Below are 20,946 nucleotides of genomic sequence, written 5' to 3' on the forward strand. Positions count from 1 at the left end.
GGTTCTGGTGTAAATGTGAAATGGGCTAGACATTTTGGAAAAGAGCCTAGCAGTTGCAGTTCACCAAAAACTTAAAACATAAAGTTCCCAGGTGACACAGCCATGCCACACCTAGGTGTCCACCCAAGAGAAATGAAGACATATGTCCACATGAAAACAGATACATGAATGTTTTTAGCAGCATTTTTCATAATAGCCAAAAGACAGAAATAATACACATTGCCTGTCAATCACTGAATCAACACACTAACTGAGGTAAATCCACACAACTGAATACTATTCAGCCAGAAGAAGGAAGGTGGTACTGATATGTGCTACAACATGGCCGGACCTTGAAAACACTAAATGAAAGCAGTCAGTCACAAAAGACCGCGTATTGTTTGATGCTATTTACAGAAAAGGTTCAGATTAGGCAACTCTATAAAGACCATGTAAATGAGCCGTAGCCTAGGGTTGAGGCGATTGGTGGCAGTCGTGGGGAGCAGGGTGCAGAGTCACTGCTGATGCGTAAGGAGTTTCTTTCTGGGGAGGTGAAAATGTTTGAGAATTCATTGTGGTGACAGTTGCAGAACTCTGAATATACTAGAAACCACTGAATTGTATACTTAAAGCAGTGAATTGTAGGGTATGTGAATTACATCCCAATAAATCTGTTTTTGAACATATATACATTAATTCCTCACCACCACAATTTTTCTGCCTTTGATTCATACTTGAATACCTAGGAAAGACGTGAGTTATCAATTTCTTAAGAAAGAATAGCATTGCTATTTTCAACTAGACGTGAAAAGTTGTATTTCTCACCCGAAGATTTAAACTTTTGAGGACAATTTCCTGTCAGTGCTCAAGTAAGTCCAACACTATGAATAAAGTTCACAGTTGTGAATAAAGCATTCCTTTTTTTTTTTTTTCTGTCACTCAGGCCTACATGCAAACACTAGACAGACTAAAGATACAATTCTAAATTAGGCCGCTGACTATTTATTTAAGCAGGAGCCTAAGTGAACACAACACAAAGAAAGAAGCACAACTATTTACACAAAATCCATCACGGCTTCATTGGATAATTAAGAGTTTGTCTTCTACACTCTGAGGATATTTGATTAATGGAATCATGAAGAATTAGAGCTGAGAGAAACGCTAGAGATCATCCAGACCAAATGATTAATCTTCGAAAATGAGGATGCCTCTGGCAACCACCAAACCATTGTCACCCCAATAAATTTAATAAAATTAAATTAAAAAAAAGAAAAAAAGAAAATGAGGATGCCGTGTTTCCCTGAAAGTAAGACTTAGCTGGACAATCAGCTCTAATGTGTCTTTTGGAGCAAAAATTAATATTAAGCCCCAGTTTTATTTTAGTATAACATAAGACCGGATCTTTGATATGATATGAGATGAGATATACGACATGATATATGATATGATATGATACATGATACCGGGTCTTATATTAATTTTTGCTCCAAAAGACGCATTAGAGCTGATTGTCCGGCTAAGTCTTATTTTTGGGGAAACAGGGTGCTGGAACCCAGAAAGGGGACATGTTCTGCTCAAGGTCTTTTGGGCAAAGCTAGGCCACATGTTTAGACATTTTTTTTTCTTTTTTTGCCCCTGAGCTACTTATGTCACTAAAGATTAAAATTTCAAAATTATGTTGATTAAAAATAAGGTTTTGGGAAAGGACCGCAGATTCTTTCAACATGGGGAAAACCTACCTTCAAATAAAAATCATTTGCACATTTAATGTACAGATCCAACAGCAACAGAGGTGAAGTTTTTCAATTAGATTCTGCTCTAAATACAGTATTTCTGAATATTTCCACTAATGTCCATGCAGTGGAAATGGGACGGAAAAGAAAGCTTGTATAAGTGACTTTGGCATGGGGGACAGTTGAAAAGGAACCCGAATATTTAAGAAAACGGTAAAATCAGCATGAAGAAACAGGAACAGCCTTAGGAAGGTGACCAGGGCCTGACTGCAGGCAATTCTAATTATTAGAAAGGTCAGCTTCACATTGATTAAAAAGCTGCTTTCTTGAAACCTTCAACCATTAAATTAATCCTATTTCTTCTCTCTAGATCAATGCAAAAAGTTTGTTTCTTCTACAAAATATCCTTTAATATAAAAAAACTTTTTCCATGTTTCCTTTAATTATCTTTTCACTTAATCAATCATATCAGCAAGTCTGGCAATAATTCCTCACATAGTAAGACTTTCCGAACAGCCACAATTTCAGCCATCCTTCTGTGCTGTTCCCATTTGATGTGGTGATTCACAGGGGTTCACGGTAATTCTAAGGCCAAATATTCCACCCACTAGTCTAGCGCGCTCTCTCACCCCCCTCTCTATCTCTCTTGCTACCTCCTAGCACTATTATAAGATTAATTAATATCATAAATGAGAAATGGCTCTGAAATCATCAAGTACGTACATGCATTTTACCAACTGTTCCTTCAGTAGATTGGAAATTCTTATCTCAAGAACAACTCCTTTAATACAGAAGATACTAATGAGGGGAATCTCTAAAATAGAATTTCCAAACCTCAGTTCATTAAACTCTACCTTTATTGTTTTTACTGTCTCTGCTTAGTAACTGTATAATTATTTACATTTTAATTCATTTTACTTTTTCAACATAAGTAATAGGAGACATAAAACCAATCAGGACTTTTATAAATGTATGTTATTTGTTCTAGCAAACAAAGTAATCTATATGACAATTACAATTGAACATATGGTTCACACACAATGTAAAACCAATTTACGTATCACTAGCGCCAGTCATCTGCCCTTGAGGAAGCACTGGTCCCTGAGAGTCCCTGCAGCGAGGACTTTGGAGTAAGTCTCTATCCTCCTGTTATTACACCAGTTATTAAAACACATTAAAATAAATTCCCCGTATTTATTAACTGGATTCTTGGAAGTAATACTGTGAATGCGAAGTATGTTGGGAATGGATTGACCATGGCCTGTAGTGTGTGTCTAGAGGTTGGGTGTGGGGCCATCAGGTCACAAATGACAGAAACCAGGAAAGGGGGGAGCTAGAGTGATCACACAGAGTGAAGCAGGGGGCATATGAGGACAGGACCTTATCCTCACGCTGGTCTGCACCGTACCCTAAATCTGATCATTGCTCTTGGCATATAATCCAAGTCCACTTACTTAGCAATTAAGTCTCTCTCCCTTATGAGGTAGATACCGTTGTTTTCTGAGACTCATTAGCTCAAGAACCCGTCACAAACAGGTGACAGAACTAGGACTCAACACTAGCTCTGACTCCAAAGCTCTTACCCGTTCCCCAATTACAGAGTTCAAGTCCAGTCTTTATCTACGCGGGTTAGGAAGAACCCTCACCCTTGGTCCTGCTGGCAATGGAGAGTCATCAGGGAAACGGTGTCTCCGGCTGGGAGACACCAGCGCGCAGGCGTGACTACACACCCAGCACTTCTGTCACTAAGACAGACTAGGATTCTACCCACAGCTACTTCTTTCCTTGAAGTACTTACAGCTGAGGTTTTGACTAGAAATGGACGGATCTGCCAAAGGCAAGTGGAAAGCTATTTTCCATCCTCACTGAATTAGCTTCAAAACAAAACAAAAAAATTCAACTTCTGGCTCATCGACACAGAATAAATTTATAATCGCGTAGCATATATAGCCTTTTATTTAAGCAATGTTTTTTCTTTGAACAAATTAAGGCATGTATGGTAGTGAGAAAGGAAGAAACCGAGGAAAGGAGAGCGAAACACAGGGAAGCTACGAGCAGAGGGCTGGACAAAGCACACGTCTGAAGAGCCCTGAGCAGCTGTGATCTCAGCGCGACTCCTGGAAGTTCTCCACAGTGATGGTGCCACGCAAACTCGACCTGCATTTCACCCCGGAGTTTATGAGCAGATTTCAGTGTGCATACGATTGGTATTTGTATCACTGGAAACTGTCCAGCTATTTTCACAGCCTGTTATCAGGAAAATCCAGTGGTACAGGCAGAGCAAGAATTCTATCCCTGCTTTTCGATGGGAAACCCGGGCTCCCAAAAGACCCAGTGCCCCCCCCCTCACCCCCATACACACAGATCCAACTGGTAAGTCCCAAGGAACAAGAACTCCTGCGACACAGATTCACTATTCCCACTGCTGTGTCATGTGACATGTTCTGATTCAAATAATTATATTTGGTATCTGTCACTTATTTAAACTTGAACATATATGTACCAAGAGGCACACTCATCCAAGGTTATCGCAGCCAAAAGGACAATGTCGCCATTCATTACATTCTAGCACAGGGAGTCAGACAATAAACCAAGGACCGAATAAACAGGTACTACGTCGGAAGGTAAGAAGTGTTATAAAAAATAAAAAGAGGGATAATGAGAACAGAGGGATGAGGGAAGGTGTCATATTATATATTTAGAAATAGAATATAGTTCATATATTCATAGAATGCAACCCATTAATATAAGTTGGAGAAAGGACATAGAAATGCCATCTTCAAGTATTACTAATGGAGTAAAACTAACTCACGCAGTGGGAGTAGGGGGTGTGAAAATCCTTGGATTCTGGTACAAGACACAGGGGGATTGTACTTAGAACGGACCACAGTCCCAGTTCTAGATGAATCCTAACTCAGACCTCCAGAAAGACTCGTTGCCTATCCTGCACTATCCTGCACTTTATTTCTCAAACTCGGGAAGAATGCATTCACGGTAAGGAAATCTCCCTGGAAACTAAGGCTGTGTCTAGACAGCGCTTTCCAGAGAGACATAAATTGTACATAAAAGAAGCGCGTGTCGTAAGAGCAGGCGACGTGGGATTCTGGAGCACACGGGGTGCACAGTACCACTGTGACTCAACGCGTCACCTGCCACTGCCCGGGGGAAGGCGGGCGTCCAAGGGTGACAGATGACAGGACTTGCGAAAGCCCGCAGCCCTCACTCAGCCCCCCGCCAGAGTTCTGAAGCAGGCACCCGGGAGCCTGAGACTGCCAGTTCGCTTCCCTTTCCGTGCTCGTTCTAGAGAGAGTGCTGCGGAAGGGACCATATTCTCGGCAGAGAAGTAGCGAGTTTTTACTTCCAAGCCCTCCTGAGAGATCACAAAAAATCAAGAGATTAAATACTACAAAGAAAAGAAAAGGAAAGGAAACAATCATCTGACTTGAAAACGCACTCAACCTGTATTTATCAAGAGTCTACTAAACTCAAAAGGAATCTATGTGTTACATTTCATCTAAGTGTTTTCCATGGGCCTCCTCTACCTTATGTTCCTTTAAGAGCGTACTTCCCTCTTACATTTGTATTCACCAGAGCGGTTTACCTTTAGAACAAGAGACAGCAAATATGTCCCATTTCCCGGCTGACTTTGATCAATTAATCATGCCTAGCTGGAGGACCAGATGGGAAGGCAGAGCACGGGGATCATTGGAAACAGTGCCATGATTGATTAGCAATGTCTGCCATGGCCTCAGGAGACCACAGCGTCCAAACAGAATGCTGTGGCTGAGAAAAGCGTTAGAGAAACAACTACAAAAACAAAACACACTGCAGATACTCAGGTGGTTTTTAAAGCTCTCAGAAGCATATCAGTGATCACTGTCATTTTGAATCTCACATCTGCTTACGGGTTCAAAATAAGGCCAAGCTTACCCATCACACATTTGGGCATGAAAATAACTCATGGATCTTTCCGATCAGACAGCCTTGAGTTCCCATCCAGTGCTGGGACGTACCAGCTGTGAGAACCTGGAGAACTTACTTACCCTCTGTACTACTCAACACACCCGTACACTGACTAATAGTAATGAAAACACGCACCTTTCCCGGATGCTAAGATTAACTGAAGTCATGGGTGTAAGTGACGTATGCAGCACGGAGCCTGGCCGTGGGCAGGAAGCTCAGTGAGCGGTAGCTATCATCATAAACACAATCTAAGGCACAATACATTATTCTCATTTCTGTGCTTTTAAAACACTGTTCATAACTCCACTGTGGAATTACTGCACGGTATTAGAGCTTTAGTTTTTTACCATTTATCTTTCTTCTATTGGGAGCTGTATAGGCGCTAGGACCAGGTCTTAGTCATTGACTCTCAGGATGTAATTTAGTGCCGCACAGATGGCAGGCAGAAAAGGTGTGGGCTGAATGAATGAAAGGGGAAATCAACCACAACACAGGCCATTCACGTGCCTGTACCTCCCTGGCTAGCAAAGTGTAGCTGAAAGTCACAGTTCAGACAGCTAAAGAGTCGTTCACTGATTTCCTGCCTTTCCTTGTACCCACTGCAGCCTTTGGCCAGGCAATATACAGTCACGCCGCAGAACAGGACATGGAATCAGAGGGAGAAATGTTCGGGGGACCATGTTGCTACGTCCCATCCATGACCACATTGATTATGGTTGTGGGTATTTATATTGTTGCTCATCTTAAATGTCAATTTTAAAATGTAAATGCCAAATACATGTCTCCCCAAATTAGAAGTCTTCAGTGGCTCCTCATATGGCACTTGGAATAAAATCCAAAGTGTTCAACCCTACCTTGTCGCCCAAGCTTATGATACCCACGACGACAGGACAGGGTGATCCAAGCAATGGACAACTGCTCAAAAGGATACGGAGAGGTGCTATATGCATTGACACAGAATTACGATTAAAATATAACGCTAAGTCAAGCTTCAAGATGCAGAGCAGTTTACGTGGTATGACACAATGTGTGGAAAGTATAAATGTGTCCGTGCTGCTATCTGGAAGGTTCTACTAGAAACTGGTAGCCCCTGGGAAGGAACCTAATTAACTGGGTGCCAGAGAAGGAAGGGAGATTCAATGTCTTTGCATACCCTGTAGTACTTTCTGGGTTTCGCAAACTTGTTCATGTGTTAGGAAATATACTGAATTAAAATTTGACATCACAGAGGAATAAACTACTATCCAAATGGAACAGAAAATCGGTATCTCCAATCCAGTCTTACCTCCTAAACTCCAGACATGTTTATCTGACTGACTACTGGGCATCCCCACTTGAAAGCATTCATCAAGCCCACAACGACCAAAACGGAAATCACCATCTCCTTGCATCCTTCAAATGTGGGCTTAAACATCATCTGTTCAGAGACGTCTTTCCCGGGCCGCCATGGGTTCCCACGCCCGGGGCCTGTGTGGTTCCCGCTTAGTCCCACTAGACTTTACATGTCACATAGCATCACCCACCTGTTAACCCTGCATCTTTGCTGCCTAACATGGAATATGTTCTAAGACGCCCAATACATCATTAACTGAACTGAAATACCACGTAGAGAAACACTGTCATAGGTTTGCTACCTGTCAAGTAATACATGTCCTTCCATTCATCTTAAATTGCTTCTATTCATTCCATCACTGCCTCCTAACACCAGTCTTCTGAGATTTTATGAACAAGACATAATTACTGTTTCCATAACGTCAATTATTTTATGGACTTCAAAGTGGACGATTAATACTGAGAAAGCGACATGATGGAAGGCAGAGGGGACAGATAACCGTATGGGGTGGCTGCCTCAGGAGGAATTCCCCTTCCTATAAACAAACCATAAACAGCTAACAGACTCATGGAATGAATCAATGAGTGAATAAATAAAAAGTTATTAAACATAGACAGCTGAGCCAGAAATCAAGAAAGGGAAACCCTCAAGTGCCCAGTGAGGGAAATGTAGAGGAAATTGAATAGATGCAGAGAATTTCCTCCTAGGTGTGGGGGATAAAACTGCAGCCCCCATGCCGACCGGGAGCTGGGCCTCCTGAGGAGCATAAAACTGGCCTGCACACAGGACTGTTCCACACCTGGAACAGGATGAAGGAAAAAACGACTCAGTGGCCTAAGAGGCAAGGAGATACAACATGTTGCAGGAAGTGGGAGCATTAAAAGAACTAAGAAATAGGGAGTGGAGGATACATCGCACGTGGCTTTGAGGCTGAGAGGCATGCGTATGCTTTCCCCACGAGATGTAAATCCTACACAAGTCAGCGTACATGAAAATTAGCCAGGTCTTGGCAATCGGTAAGTTCCTTTCTGTTCTCCCTCCACCCTGCTGGACAGGTGAGACGGCCGCAGAAAACTAAAGTGCCACCTGAGTATTCATTATAAAATATCATAGCCCGTGTGTGAAACGATCACCATCAGGGAGAGTCAGCAGACAAATAGGAGACTATGCACCCCGAAGCGGAGCTGGAAGGACACTGTGAAAGGGCTTGTAAATCAGCATACTTAAGACACTCAAACTGGCTTCATAAAGGGAGGGGAGGGGAACCAGAAAGCAAAAACAAGCAGATTGTCGCAAAACCCAAGATAAGAAAAATACAGATATTAAAAAGAAAATAAAACTTCTGTGATGGGTTTGAACGGAAGATTAGATGTAGCTGAAGGGAGAATTCATGAATTGTTTGATCTGCGAAGATCACCTAGAATGCAGAACGTTCTCAAAAACTTTACCAAAAGACAAATCTGTTTTGAATTCTCATTCTCTCACTAAGTACGCCTGTGACCTTGGGCATACAAGTAACCTCCCGTGGTCTCTTTCTATCTCTTCGATTAGAGCTAATAATTGATAACTCGAATTTCATTGAGTCACTGTGAATATTAAATGAGATGACGGCTGTGAACACGTTATTCGAAAGGCACATAGCGTACAAAGCATTATCATTATTATAACCAGTATTATCGTTAATAAGTAGTTTCAAGATAACTTTCATTCAGTTACTCTTCTCTACAGCTCTTGTACAGCTCCTGTCTTTTTCCCAGCTTCTGAAGAATACCAGTTACGTTAGATTTTGCATTTAGGAAGACTCGGTATTTTGTCTAATTCCAATACAAATTGTGGCCCCTTTAGTGCCTATTTAGAGAGTATTGTCAAATGGTGACCCAGATGTCTGTCTCCTGAGTAGCGCCTTGTATCTGCATGACAGAAGTTTATGAGGGGGAGGGAGGGGATGTCACGTCAAACTGACTTACAGAGACAGGGGAGCACGTGTAGAAGCAGGTGGAAGGAACAGAAAAGCATGTCCCATGTTTTGTTTTCTGAAAACGTGACCCCGAGGCACACAATGTGTAAGCAAGTCAGTTTTCTGAATGACACTTAAGCTAATGTCACTGTTCCGTGTACGGCGGCACATTAGTCACTGAAACGCCTCGCAGTGAAGCCATTCGTATCATTTCCACTCAGCGTTCTGCACACTGGTTGACCACCGATCGATCCCAGCTGTGTTCCTTCCGCAGCACACTCACTTAGCATCTTCACAGGCTCACTTTAGGAAACCGAACGTTCCGCTTTGCAAGGACTGACACTCTCTCCCCAGGCCTCCGTCTCATTTCCACATCTTGCTGCTTCTGCCCTTCGTCTTCTGGGCGTGTGGCGTCCCTGCCTTAGTGACCTCAGGTGGCCAGCCTAGGGCAACACGCCACTCTGTGAGCTGTCCTGCGTCTGACCTAGTCCTGTAAGCAGACCCAAGCCAAAGGGGCGCTTAGGCTTGGATGGCAGGCCATCCGTAGCGTACAGCCTGCAGCTTTGGTGCAGCGGTGCCTAGAGGGTTACAGGCTTCTCAGAAGTGGAGCAGGGACAATGCCCATTGTGCCTGGCAGGATTCCCAGTGGAGTGGATGCAAACTGCTCACACACATACAAAGCAAAGGACTTCTGAGTTGGGCACCCAGGGTTCTAACTGCCGCTCGGCCAAACACCAACGACGTGACCTGGCAAGTTAACTTCCCAGCATGAAGCTCCACTCCTGTGAGACAGGGTGATTCTTACATCACAGAGTTTCTGTGAGGCTTTGAGAGAAAATAAAGAGTTTCTGGAGGATTGCTGGGTTCGATAATTAGTAGCTATGATTCATTTCTCTAACTAAAAATACATACACAAGTATGATTGTATACAAATGCTTAAATTGCTTACCTACTGGGGTGTCTGCCAGAAACTGAGCAGCTTAAAGCAACCTTCATTTATCATGGCCCAGTTTCTGTAGGTCAGCAGCGCAGGTACCGCTTAGCTAGGTAACCTGCAGTTAAGGTGTTGGCCAGGCTGGGGTCTCCTCTGAAGGGTTGACTGAGAAAGGATTGATTTCTGAGCTCCTGGGGTTTGTGGCAAATTCACCTCTTTGCTGTCTGTCATTTGGAAACTGCCCTGGGTTCCTTGGGGGTGGGGGGGCTCTCCTTACAGGAACTCGACTTCATTACAACCAGCCAACGAAGAAGAGTCACAGACAAGGCAGAAATGACAATCACGAAAGTGACATGCCATCACCTTCGCCATATTCTGCTGTTTAGAAGCGAGTGACAGGTCCTACTCATTTCAGGAGGAGGCCAGACAAGGTGTGAACACCATGGGAAGGGAATCCTTGCAGCCATCTTAGTGTCCTGCCACAAATGGTGGCAAACTGCACTTACTGGGGTTTAGCTGCATTTCCCCCCGTTTTTGCTGTACTTTCCAACCCCTGACCCCTTGACCTTTCCATGCCCCTCTCAATCCCCATCATTCCCCGTCTCTACTCTCAGGTAATCTATTTTAACAACCGGGTTTGTATAATATCTTTTCATTCCCCCCACCAAATACAGAGAGAGAGAGACAATCCAAGAGACATGCATAGACACAGGTATGCACACAGACATATACATACATGCACCCATATATACACATGTATGCTTCTGTATGCTTATTACATTTTTTCATTTACAAAATGTGATCACTTTATACCCACCCATTCATATCTTGCTTTTCCCAGTCATATGTCATGTAAATTTCGTCAAGAGGCACAGCACTAAGTGGCAGAACGTTCTGTCATTTCACACTACCCAACCATTCCACTACTAATAGGAATTCACTAAGTTTACCCCCCCCCCCCTTTTTTGGCACAACAAACATCCTTCTGTGCACGTATCTTTATCTACTGATGCATTTGTTTTTCTAGGATGGTTTCCCACAGTGGGATATCGGGACAAAGGATATTTTTAATTTAATAGATATTGCCAGATTGCTTTCCAAAAAAAGCTGTAATAAGGCACATTTCCACCAGCAATGCATGCAAGGCCGCTTTCCTCTGTATTCCCGCCAGCAATAGGTGTTATTGCTCTGTTCGGGGCTCGCCAGTCTGACGGGCATAAAGGGACATCTCATTACTTTAATTTGTGCTCACTGACGACTGGTGAGGTTGAGCATTTTAACGTTTGTTGGCCATTTGGAATTGCCTTTCTGTGCACTGCATCTTCATACGCTTTGCTAATCTTTCTACTGGGATGTTTGAAATAGCTATTCGTGTAAAATGGATGTTTACTCATATCATTTACATTACGATTTCCCCCCAAATCCATCATTTTCTTCTATTTGCTTTATTTATGGAATCATTTCCCATACAAAGGTTTTTAAATTTTGCATGGCCCATATTCATGTGCTTTTGTTTTGTCCTGCCCCTAAATAATACATGAAGTATCCTAAGTATTCATTTTTTAATACCTTATGATCTTACCCTTTTCTCATTTAACCTTTAAACGTTCTGGAACTCTTCTGTGTTTTGGGTAAGATGGGGATTAATTTTACTTCCTTCTAGAGGGATAGTCAGCTATACCATTACCGTTTATAAATAATCCATGCTTTTTCTACTGGCTGAAGTATTACTGCCATTGCGTATTCAATCCTCATTTATCTTCAGATACAGTTTTGGATTCTCCCATCGGTTTTACTAATCTATATGTCTATTTATGCGCCAGCAGTATGATAAACCGACTTGAGTGGCTATTTTGAACGATATTTTATGTAAGTCAAGTTCTCCCTTTCCATTCTTCGTTTGCATGCTTTTCTTGACAATTCTCTGACATTTATTCATTCATATAAATTCTCAGGATAATTGTAACCAGTTTCAAAAGAAAGACATGTTAGGATAATGCAACTATATTTAAACATATTCTGACTTCAGAAGAATTGGCATTTTATTTATCAACTTTTTGCTTATTCAGATCTTGGTTTATATCCTGGAATATAAGTTTATAGAAATTTTATTTATAAAAAGTTTCCATTAATTTCATGTTCTGTTTATTCCTAAGATTTTATTGTTCTTTTTCTTGGCATTGTGAATACTATTTTGGTTCCACTTCAATTTCTAAATGCTACTGTTGTATCAAAGAAAAGCTTTACTTTTTATAATTTTATCATATATCAAATCTCACTACCAAATTCTCATCACTTGAAGGAGACCTTTGCTTTCATTTTTAACTATGGGCTTTTATGTTTTCTAGGTATAAAATGATTTCATTATCTAAAGGATGTAGGTTCATCACTTTTCTCCTTATATTCACATCCTCATTTCAGTTTATTTTCTTATTGCATTTCTAGAATTTAAAAAAAAATATTGACTTACAGTGGCACACTTGCCAAGTTCTTGATTTAAATTAAAAGGTATTAGTGATCTGTGATTGAAAATAATATTTGCTATTGACTGTTGATAACACTTTTATTCCTATTTTTGCTTTACTACTAATGGCTAATGACTTTGATTATGAGACTTTTCATTATCTGTTAATAAAGTTTTTATTAAAACTTTCAATAGAAAGTTTTTTCTCTCTTTAATTCCTCAAAGGAATCGGTTATGTCAATTAAGCATCTGATGTAGAACCACTCCTCCTTTCCTGGAAGAAAGGTTATTTCTTCATGGCAGCTGTATTATACTTCATGAAGTCTATTAGTTAATATTTTATTTAGACTTTTGCATCCATATTCATAAATAATAGTCTTCATTTGCTTTATCTACTATTCATTAGTTTGTAAAAGGAGCTTTATTGATATGGTACATAACCCATTTTAAGTATACAATTCAATGATTTGTAAATTTATAGAATTGTACGACCATCACCACAAGCCAGCCTTACTGCATTTCCATCACCTCAGAAAGATCCGGGTGCCCTGTGTAGTCAATTCTGGTTCCACCCCCAGTCCCAGGTAACCACTGATGTTTTTCTGTGTCTACAGACTTGTTTCCTACAAATATTTATGTACATAAATCATACAATATGTGGTCTCTGGGTCTAACTTCTTTCACTTGACATAATATTTTTGAGATTCATGAATTTTGTGTCATGTATCACTATTCCTTTTTATTGTTAAATTTGCCTCCTTTTTAAAATGTACCTATTTGAATTTCAGAATTAAAGCTAAGAAATCTTGAAATAATTCGGGAAAATTTTTAATATTTTTGGTGGTGTGTAATAGTTTTATAATATTGAGATTATATTTTCCTTAAACATTAGACAGAATTAACTGTGACTGCATTGGTGCCTTTTTCAATGTCAGATATATAATTGTTTTTACAATCTTTTATATGATCAATTCTAATAATTTACATTTTGTTAGGAAATAACCCATATTTTCCCTAGGATTTAAAATGTGTGTCATGTATTCTCTTGCATCTCTTTCTTACCCCGATGTTTGTAATAATACTTTTTATTTATTATTTTTTATTAGTTTCAAGTGTACAAAACAATGTAACAGTTAGACATTTACACCCCTCACAAAGTGATAACCCTCCTCCCCTGATCCACTACCCCCCTGACATCGTATGTAGCTGTTACAGTTCCACTGACTCCACTCCCTGTGCTGCGCCCCACATCCCGTGACTATATACATATTAAATTACAGCTGACACTCAGTATCATTCAGCTTCTCTAGTCTTGTGTTGTATTTCTTCTTCTTTCCCCTCCTCATTCTCCTCATGGACCTTCTCCTCCTTCTTAAGTCTTTCATCAGGCTTATGAGGTGTTTATGGTCTTTTCAAACACTCACTTTTAAATTTCTGTAACTTTTTACTATTTTTAGTATTAATTTTCATTAATTTCAGCTTTTCATTTTTACCATTCCTTCTTCCTAGTCTCTTTTGTTGTGGTTGTTTTGTTGTGTTTTTCTAAAATGCTGGGATGAATAATATCTACTTTAATTTTTTTATCTTCATTTATAAAGTCATCAAACTGTACTGTATACATTATGCTAAGCTCCCCCCCCCCGCGCTTTTTTTTGTTAAATATTCTTTTAATTGCTTTCTGAATTGTTTGCATTGTCAGGTTTGATTTATTCTTTGATTCCAGGAATATCTATTCACTTATGTCTCAGTATCCAAATGGGTGAGCTAACTCTGGTAATCTTTTTAATATTACATTTAATTTTACTGAATTTTAATCAGAGCACGTGGGCTATCAAATCTTTGTAATCCAGTTCAGATCAACTTATGTGAGTGTTCTGTGGACTTACAAAAAAAGTGCATTATTTATTTTACACGTATATGGACCTTTGCTGCTACTTTTGTTCTCATTTGCCTAATACTACGTTTACATCACTGAGCTCCTAACTTTTCAAACACTTAAAATTTTCCTTTTAAAAAACGAACAGCCTGTTCATCCGAATTTTAACTCTATCAGTATCTTGCTTCCCATGAAGGAATTAACAACCATTCCCAAACACATGTATTAGTTTTATTCCTTCCATCGCTATGGCTACTAGTTCATGTCTTTAGTGATTTCCTTTCTTTCTTCCCCTTTTCCCTGTTTTTTGCCACCAGTCTGATGGAGTTGCTATGCTCCTCATTCCACTTTTGGGCTTTTTCGTTTGGAAGTTCTAGTACACTTTTCCATATTCTGGCTGATCGCTTTCCCTTCCAAAGACTCAGAGTCGGACTCTCTTGATTTACGGATATGGTACCCACTCTCTCAGAGCTGTGCTCTGCCAACCCGCATTTCCTTACCCTTCTGTGATGACATCTTAGAAGACTTTACCCTTCAGTTCTCCTTCCTTTCTTACCATGCCCAGCCCCGACCCAGATGGTATCTTTAGAACATTTCTTTTTCTATCTCTCAACTACCACCCAACTCTGGTTTCAGAGAGCTAATTAAGTATGTCCGGATGTACGCTATTGTAACTTTCCTAGCAGAGGCTCCTTTATTTTAATCATCCATATCAGTGCGCTACTCTATTATACCAGTGAGCCTGTCATGATCCACTTAGATATATGTGTGTATGTGTGGACCCAGGTTCACGGCTCCCCACGTTTCTCTGCCTCCATGTCTCCTACCTCTGTTCTGATGGGTCTGTTTGTTGGAGTTGGTCTTTGTGTGTTTTCCTCTGATAAAGTGAGCGATCAACTCTCTGAATCCTGATGTCTTTGCAACTACATTCCTTTCAGTCCTGAGGGATGAATCGTAATTTGACAAGGCAGAGGATGGTTAAGTTGCAGCCCTTTGTCTCAGTAGTTTCAAATGTTATTCCACCATCATCTAGCCGCCAGCCTGGCAGGTCATAAGGTCAATGACAGTCTGATTCTTTTTCCTTTACAGGTACTGTTATGGACTAAATTGTATCCCTCCAAAATGCCTATGTTGAAGCCCTAACACTCACGTGACTATATGTGGAGATAGGGCCTTCAGGGGGCAACTAAGGTTAAATGAGGTCCTAAGGGAGGTGCTGTCATCTGACAGGACTGGTTCTCATAAGAGGAGGAGGAGACACCAGGGATCTCTCTCTCTCCCCACCCCTACCCCTACCCCCGGCCCCTATACACACACAGAGGAAAGGCCATACGAGGACATGGTGAGAAGTGGCTGTCTGCAAGCCAGACAAAAGGTCTCATTTGAAACCAACCCCGCTGGCATTTTGATCTGATCAAATATATGGTGATGGAAGGAGAACTGACTCTGGGTGGTAAACACACAATGGGATTTATAGATGATGTAATACAGAATTGTACACCTGAAATCTATGTAATTTTACTAACAATTGTCACCCCAATAAAATAAAATAAAAAAAAAAAAAGAATGGTGAGAAAAGAAATCTCTGCTGTCTAAGCCGCCCAGTCAGTGATACTCTGTTACGGCAGCCCAAGCTGCCTAATACAGGTACTTTTTCATTGCACCTGTATCTACAGTTTGTTAAGTATCTCTTTAGCACTGGAGTTCTAGAATTTTATCAGGATGGATCTACATGAAACATGTCATTTTAAATTAAAGATACAGCCACACCCACACTCCTTAGGGGAAGTTTATTTTCTTATTGGCCAATTATTGCCTCTCCTCTATTTTCCCTTTATCTCCTCCTGAAATCCCTTTATTTGCACTTTCAATCTCTGAGATTTAGTCTCTAATTCTCTTATCTGTTCTCTCATATTCACCATCTCTGTGTCATTTGAGATGTTTCTTCTAGCGTATTTCCCCGAAAATAAGACCTAGCCGGACAATCAGTTCTAATGCGTCTTTTGGAGCAAAAATTAATATTTAAGACACGGTCTTATTTTACTATAAGAAACATCTTATTTTATTATAAGACCGGGTCTTATACAATATAATATACTGGGTCTTATATAATATAAGACCCGGTCTTATATTAATTTTTGCTCCAGAAGATGCAATAGAGCTGAATGTCTGACTAGGTCTTACTTTTGGGGAAACAAGGTAGTATTCCAGGTTATAAATTTGGGTCACAGCAGTGACTATCTGACTATCCTCCTAATCAAACTATTCACTTTTTTTTTTTTTTTTTTTTAAGTTCAGAAATCATGGCTTAGGAAATCTAGACAGGCTTTCTGATTACTGTACTAGAATCTTTTAAAATTTGTTTCGTTCAAGAAATTCAAACTTATCTGCCAATTTTCTGCTTCCATTAGAGTTCACCTACACGCAACTGACATCAAAATACTCATACATCCTTCATTCAAAATATTTATATGGAGAGATCTCTATTCAAAATCCTTTGGGGACTTATTTTCCATTATTATTATTATATTATTATTTTTAAAATTTGTGACAATCCTTTTTTATTATTGAGTTGAAAGAGTTCTTTATATATTCTGGACACCAGTGTCTTATTAGACATATGATTTGAAAACATTTGCTTTCATTTTACAGATTGTCTTTTCAATTTCTTAAGGGCACTATTTACAGTGCATTCATTTTTAATTTCATGAACTCCAACTTACCTATTGCTTCTTTTGTCCCTGGTGCATGTTAGATCTAGGAAGGATTTGCCTAGCTCAAGGTCAAGAAGATTTACTTCTATGTTTTCTTTTAAGACTTTTACAGTTGTGGCTCTTATTTTTCGGTCTGTGATCCATTTTTGAGTTCCTTTTTGTGTGTGGCGTAAGGAAAAGGTCCAACTTTATTCTTTTGCCTCTGAATACCCAGCTTTCCTAGAATCATTAGTTGGAACGACTATTCTTTCCCACACTGAGTTGCCTTGGCAGCCTTGCAAAGTCATCTGACGATAAACATAAGTTTGTTTCTAGACTCTCAATTCTGTTCTTTTGATCTGGATGCCTATCCTTGGGCGAACCACAGTGTTTTGGTTACTAAAATTGTAACAAGTTTTCAGTTGGGAAGTTTGAGTGCACTAACTTTTTTCTTTTTCGGGATTGTTTTGGCTATTCTGGGTTCTTTTGCATTTCCATAGCTGTTGCTTTTGAAAATGTAGTTTGAAACCCGCCAGTGTTCCAAATGCTAACATTTGATTTGCTTTATTAGAATTTTTAGTTGTTTTGTTCTGTTTTATCAAGAGGGCAGTTATGAATTTTTTCTCATTTCTAGTGTTTCTTATAACTCTAACTTTTCCTTAATTTCCAGCACTGAGATTTCAGATCAATGTTAAGTACCAGTGGTGACTGCACAATTGTAACATTCCTGATGTCAGAGGGAATGATTTTAAAGGCTTACTGTTAATTACGATGTTGGCTATTAATTTTATATAATGTTCTTAATCAAATTTTTCCTGGTTCATTAAGGCCTTTTGATTGGGAATGAACACGGATTTTTCTCAAATTTCTGAGTCTTATTTTCCTTATCTATGGAAGTGGAGGCTACAGTGAATCACAGAGCACAGTCAAAAAAAATGATGAATTTGTAGTCAGAAAAAACTAGGCTTCCTCTCACCCTCCTAACCAGCTATTTCCAAGCCTAAATTTCTCACTGATGAAAAACGCTGAGTAATCATTTTTACCTTGCAGTGTTTTAAGGATTAGAGGTAATATATGTAAAGTACCAGACATAAAATAAACTACCAGGAGACAGTGACTTTTATTTGTTTTGTGACTTACAAACCTTTCTAGCTCTAAAATGCTATGGAGTGCTCTGTATACATCTTTTCACGACCTAGCGTCGGCTACAGCAGAAACTGGACAGCCACATAACTATACCCTGACTGGAAGGGAGTGAAAGGTCACACTCCGGGTTGTTAAAGGGGGGACCGACTTTTCCTCGTCGGATCCATAGTGATTTACCTATGACATAGACATCTGTCGCAAAAATATAAAACAAAACAAAACTCAACAACGGGATTGAGTGAGGTAGGTTTGTATGTCCTATTCACACAATCTAACACCAAAATTAGTTGACTGCTCCACGCAGATTTCGCGGTTGCTTAGCGTGGTGAAGAGTACCAGCAAGACAATGAATTCAACCTCAGACACAGAGCATCAGTATTCATTCTGTGATTTGGTTTATCAGGCATCCCACTTATCACACCCTTTCCCCAACGCATCTTTTAAGGTAAAGAACAATCTTTTGCCATGAATTTAGTAACCTGTGTACACGTCTCATGTCTCCTGGGTAATATCACCGTGTGATATTAATCCCGTATTTGATTCCCAGGAAGCATGGGTGAATGCCTGAATAGATCTATCGTTGAATGGACAAAAGAATGGGTGAACCAATAAACTAATTAGCAACATGAAAAAAAAATTATTCACGTGCACTCATGTAAAAAGGTATCTCAGGAATCACTTACATTTCCCTATAAGACCTGACTCTATTACTCGTATCATTTCTAAACACTATTAATTAATTAATTAGTTGACTTATCTAAGTCAATCTCCTTATGCTATACTTAGAGGGGTGTACAAAGATGGAAAGACAGAAACACTATAATTATACATATATACGCACATATATCTACATACTATATATAAATATTTATGTGTGTATTATATTTATTTTTACATAGTGGGTGGATATTTATATTTATATTCAGTGTGGATGCCAGAATTCTTTCCCGGCATTTGCAGCTCACTAATTCACCTTGAACAACTAGTTCATGGGAGGAACACAGTGAGTGTGGAAGATTTGTTCGGTGTCACGGGAGAAAGGATTATTGGAGACCTCCTGCTCATTGCCCTTCCCCCACCCCTGACATCTGACTCCCCTCAAACCCCACCGCAGGTTGTCCTAAGGCATGTCTGTCAGTAGCTACAGAGGTTCTAATTAATTGTTTGTAATTGCACAGTATTCTCTGCCTCTGTTTCTCTCCGTTGTCTCAGCCTTGGAAACAAGACGCTCCACCTCTGGAGATTGCCCTGGTAAAAGCCTATTAATAAATAATTACGTTTGGAGACTCCCGCAGTGGTGAGTCTTGACTGCAGATCATGTGACAGCTGTCTCCATGGTAACACACCAACAGGAACTGAACTGCTCTATTTCTCTTTTCACAAGTGTGGAGACAGTCAGGGCACAGGCAGAAACTGAAAAGAGATTTGTTTTCGTATTTTCCTTTTTAATTTTCTTTGCAAAAAAAACACCACCTGGGACTGAATTTAGAATTCAAGAAAGGCTGTTTCTCGCAAATGAAATATGATCTACAGCTGGGCGCAAAACCTTCTGCCACCTGTCCGCACCCTCCGTCCCCAGCTCATCCGTTCTCTCCAGGTTGTAGGTCTGGCTCATCGCAGCCCTCTGCCACGAAGCACCTATGAGATGTCTACTGCTGGGTCCACCACGGGCTCCTGCTTAAAAGTTCACCCACTTCTCTGCCCACCCCCCCCAACGTGCTCTGTAGCTTAAACTAACAGTTCTGCAGGACAGAGAGAACATGGGTTTTGGAGTAAGGCAGGTCTGGGCTCCATCCCCAGCCTCTTCTGGTCACTAACTGTGATTTACAGAAGTTACTGGACCTCGCGCTGTTTCACTGCCCATAAATTGGGAATAAGAACTCCTTTGCGGGATTGCAGTGACGCTTAAAGGAAGTAGCGTAAAGTAGGGAGCTAAGAGAGTAGATTTTTACAACAGATTGTCTGGATTTGAATCTTCTCTTTGCCTTTTGCTCACTTTCTCTTTGAAGGAAAGTTACTGAATTTCTCTAAGTCTCAATTTCTTATCTGAAAAGTTGAGTCGACAATCGATCGCCTAGTGCGTAGATTTATTTGGAATACTAACTTCCAGGATGCATGTAAAAGCTGTTGGCAAACAGTGAGCACTTCATATATGCCCATTATAATTATGAATTGTAATAATAAGTGTCTGATCAATGCAGCCACTAGCATCATTATGAATAATTTTGTGAGACGATGGTGACTTCATGCTTCCTGAACAGGTGGGGTCAGCAGCGTGAACCCACACGTGCCCATGGCCAGACTGGCACCTCCTTCTGCACCAGACAGACCCTCTGACTTTCCAGACCAAGTCTGAGCCTAGATTCCACTCTGCAGAATCGTGGCCCGACCAGTGTTAGCTCAGCACTGAGGTCATCTGTGGCGGGGATTTTGCATTCCCCTTCTGCTCTTTTCTGCTCTGTGTCTCAGGAGTCTGACAGTTTGCATCTCGAGTAGGTTTGCTTTCCAGTAGCTTCCAGGTGGATTAAGGGAACGCGCTGAGAGCCCCGCCGGTACACAGCGGGACGAAGAGGACCGGATCTGGAGGCCAGGGACTCGCTGGGCAGCTCTCGGCACTCCCACGTCCAACCGAAAGGGAGAACTATGGCAACTCAACAAACACTGAAAAACCGAGGACTCAGATACAATCCTGAAGTTATGGGCCACCAAGTAGAGAACGGTGAGCTGATGACAGAGGGTAGAAAGAAAGAAAGAGCGTTGGGAGGGGAAAGCAATGATTATTAGGTTGTGACTCGTTACAGCAGAGGCGACTGTCACAACTATGCAAATGTTATGTTCCTTGATTTTTTTTTTCACCTTTCCATCCTA

Source organism: Rhinolophus sinicus, linkage group LG13, assembly GCF_036562045.2.
Source record: "Rhinolophus sinicus isolate RSC01 linkage group LG13, ASM3656204v1, whole genome shotgun sequence".
Classification (NCBI taxonomy): domain Eukaryota; kingdom Metazoa; phylum Chordata; class Mammalia; order Chiroptera; family Rhinolophidae; genus Rhinolophus; species Rhinolophus sinicus.